The sequence below is a fragment of the Pteropus medius genome, unplaced genomic scaffold, assembly GCF_902729225.1.
Source record: "Pteropus medius unplaced genomic scaffold, Ma_sr-lr_union100, whole genome shotgun sequence".
Classification (NCBI taxonomy): Eukaryota; Metazoa; Chordata; class Mammalia; order Chiroptera; family Pteropodidae; genus Pteropus; species Pteropus medius.
In genome coordinates, this window is record NW_024344378.1 from 48,352,196 (window position 1) to 48,356,337 (window position 4,142).

The following is a 4,142-nucleotide window of genomic DNA, read 5'->3' on the forward strand; positions in this document are numbered from 1 at the left end:
TTTGTAGCAAGCCAGTCTACCTAAGGCCCAGACTTCCACCTGCATAATTTTCTACATAAGGCACAAGGCTCAGAGGCTGATAGTTTCTCTCTTTTTCCTCCTTTCCATGATGGTGGGAGTGAGGACAAAGGCATGAGCCTCTGCTCTTGTGTTCTCTCCTGCAGCCTTCATTCGTTTATTTAACTTGGATCTGTTTCATGGCAAATTTTGCCTTTTTTTTTGTCCTTTCTACTTCTCCTTCCCAGACCCTTCTTTCACCTTTCTTTATCCAAGGCTATGGCAGCCCCCACTCCTCCCTAAAGGCCCACTCTTTATCTGTTTCCCTGACCTTGTCAACTGGTAGCTCAGCATACAGTAGCTAGATTCCAGTGATAGGGCTCAAGAAACCTGGCCTGCCTTAGGGAACCAACATTGATCAACATCATGGTCATTTCTACCTCTACTCCTTTGCTTGTGTTATCATCTACATAGAATATCTCTACCCTTTCTTCCTTTTCTGCAAATTTTAAATTTATCCATCTTCCAAGTTTCACTTATTCCACGAAGACTACTCAGCAGCTCCAGTGCATCTGTTCTTCCACCTTTCTTGCATTCCTCCTGCTCACCTTGTCTATTCCACACAATTTTATCTTCAAATTATAGACTGGCCTCCAACAGAAGAACTGGGAACACAGTAGGAATTCAATACTTAATAATTGCTTGTTAGACTCACATGAAATTGGCAGAAAGCCTCAGCTCAAATTCCCAAAAGTGATTCCTCCTTCCCCCAAAATAATAGTAAGAACATGGGCTAATAGGGATAAGGTAGGGAATTGTGTTTGTTTTCTATTGCTACATAATAAATTACCACAACCATAGCAACTTAAAACAACACCCATTTATTATCTCAGGTTCTGTAGGTCAGTAAGTCCAGGGAGCCTGACTGGTTTCTCTGCTCAGGATCTCACAAGGTCAAATCGAAGATGTTGGCCAGGCCGAGATCTTGTTGGAGCTTCTGGGGAAGATCCACTTTCAAGCTCATTCAGGTTGTTGGCCTTTTCAGTTCCTGGTAGCTGTGGGTCTGAGATTCCCTTCCTCTTGCTGATTGTTGGCTGGGGGTCACTCTTACCTCCTAGAGGTCACTCTCAGTTCCTTCCACATCACCCACTCCATCTCAGAAAAAGAGAACCTCTCTTAGGTAAAATTCTCCTCACACTTTGAATCTCTCTGATTCCTTCTTTTGCTAACAGCTGGAGATTATACACTGCTTCCCAACTTGGACAAAAAGCTCACCTTTTGATTGGGTTAAGCCTAATCAAAGATCATCTCTATATTTTAAGGTCAACTGATTTGGGTCTTTAATTACATCTGAAAAATCCCTTCACAGTAGTACCTAGATTAGTGTTTGATTGAATAACCAGGGGGTGGGAATCTTGGAGAGCTACCTTAGAGTTGTGTTTACCATGGAAATGATGGAGCAGAAAGTCAGACAACCAGTAAGAAGGATCCACTTCTTAGATCCAATGGACCAATGATTTGAAGAGTGAAAAGTACTCTTAGAGATCAGCTAGTCCAGTCTTCTTTTATTTTTCCCCCAGTGGGGACACTAAGACCTAGAGAGAGGAAGAGAATTCATAATTCATCTTTCACAAATTCAACCTGGGTCACTGTAGTAAATGCTTATGAAGATAAACATATCTGCTCTTAGATTTTATTACCCACCTGATCAAGGCCCAGGGAATCTAGTTTTTCTTAAAAAAATAGCTTATGTAACCTGTGGAGACTCTAGAATTATGTGCTAAAAAGGAACCTCGGAGATCAAATATTCCAGTGTTTCCCAAGTGTAGAACTAATGACTTTAGGTGACATATAGACAAACATTTTTAAATTAATCAATTAATTAATTAATTAATTTTAATTTTTTTAGGTGAAGCAACACTTGGTCGACCTCACGGATTGCAAGGAACTTGTCAGCTTACAATCTCTTATTTATTTATTTATTTATTTATTTATTATTTTTTACACCTGGTCTTCCTAGGTGGTCTCCCATCCAGTACTAATCGGGCCTGGCCCTGCTTAGCTTCTGAGATCAGACGGAATCAGGCTTGTTCAGGGTAGCATGGCTGTAGACAAACATTTTAAATTGTAATCATAATGTGTTTATTTTAACGTCACCTACTGACATGATTTTCCCTGCATTACAGAGATGTAGAGTTTTCTTCCTTCCTCCCTCTTTCCCTATCTCTGTCTTCTTCTCTTCACCTTGCCCTTATGGATAGCTACTATGTGGAGACAATAGATTATGATACTTAAGGCTCTGGAAATAGAGACACCTGAATTCTGATCCTGGCTTCTCCCACTTAGTAGCTCCTTTCTTAAACTCAATGAGTCTCACTTTCTCACTGATTAGTAAAGACAAATATATCAGTCAAGTGAGATAATGTGTGTAAAGTGCTTAACAGAGGGCCTGCCACATTGTGAGGATTTGGTAGATATTAGCTATTATTAAAATTAGCTCTATTCTGATCTGCAAGGAAGAGTGGTTTCTGTTAAGGGGAGCCAGGCCTGATTTTCTTTGACCCCACGGGGAGTGGGGAGCTATTCTTGGGGTCATCTCTTCCTCCCCTCTATTGAGCAACTTTTGAGGGCCTAGAGAGGTTCCTGAGATGTGATACTTTCTAGGCAGAGAGAGGAAATGGATACAGAAAATAAAGGAGAATAACACAGGGTGTCACCACAGGGATGTGCCTCTGGAAACTATCCATTTTTTGTAGAAACAACAAACATGGATTGAGCACCAGCTGTGTGTTCTGCTTTGTGATTCTCTTTTGGGGAGAAGTTGAATGGCCCCTGTTCTTTCTCTACATCAAGCCTTCTCCCAAGTCACTCTCACCTTTCTCTCCCATAAATTTGCCTCCTTCTCTTTATTCAAAGAGTTGTTAAAATATCTCCACCCTCTAAGAAACCTGTGTGTGTGTATCTCCACCCTCTAAGAAACCTGTGTGTGTGTATGTGTGTGTGTGTGTGATGTGTGTGTGTGTGTGTGTGTGTGTTGGTCTGTTTGGAGGAGGATGCTTCTCCTATATACTAAAAATTATTCAAGGTGGCCCTGTCAGAGGAGGGAATGGGGCTAAAGAAAAGGACTTTGGATGGCTAAGGACACCAGATGACTTAGCAGTAGGTGACAAGGAGTAAATTACTTTGCATAGTGTCTGACACATATTAGTACATAGAGGTAGAAAATGTAAATATTACTTTCATAAAGTCTCTTAAACTGTTAAAAAGAATATCTTCTTAGCATGGTTTGACATTTTAATGAAATAGAAAATATGATACAAAAATTGGCAGTTTGGTGGCTAGAAAGCATGTAGTTGGTATGATTTCAATTTTGAAAAAATAGCACATGTGCCCATAAGAAAAGTCTGTAAAGATATAGTCAAAAATGCTAACAGTGTTTGAGTAATGTTGGATTATGAGTGGTTTTTACGTTTTTTTTTTGCTTTAATATAACCAACCTTGTGTGATAGAACAGACTGTCTTTATTACTGTCTTTCTCTTCACTCAAAGTTAAAAAAAAAGACTTTAATTACTGATATAAAGTAAAACAATTACTTGTTGGTTGGCTGAGAATTGCTAGAAATTAATAAATAGTTTGGAAATTATTTAGTAAATTCTAATTACTTAGCAAAAGTAATTAAAATATTTATAAGCGAACACCCATAAAACACCACCAAGCAAATACATTACTCAATAAATGGTTTAATTAGTGTTTCATTACTAGAAATTAATCTCAGTAACCAAACATTACTACAAATTACATGTAAGATGGACAACTTATTTTACTGCTATTAATGATTTCAATTATGAAGTTTGTGCAAGCCTAATTCCTTTCCGTTTCTCCTGCCCCCCTCCCGCACCCACCCAGGCACGTTCCCACACACTGGGCCTGAGCTAGGATGTTTGGGGCTGGTCTGACACCTTCCACATTGTTAGAAATCCCAGATTAACAATTTCCCTTGGCTTATTTCTCAGTTGTCTTGCTGAAAAACTGGCCCTGGGTGCCTCTTAATCAGCTGGAATCACACTCCAGGGGCTGATGGGCTTCTTACCACAGATATACTCTCTTCTGGAGTCTCCTCAATCACTTGGCTGCAAGGCTCGAT

At 39.7% G+C, this 4,142-nt stretch overlaps 1 pseudogene; it reads right to left on the reverse strand.

The window, feature by feature from the left end:
• Positions 1-1,992: 1,992 nt before the first annotated feature.
• Positions 1,993-2,110, reverse strand: LOC120610164 (uncharacterized; annotated as a pseudogene).
• Between the last annotated feature and the right edge of the window lie 2,032 nt (positions 2,111-4,142).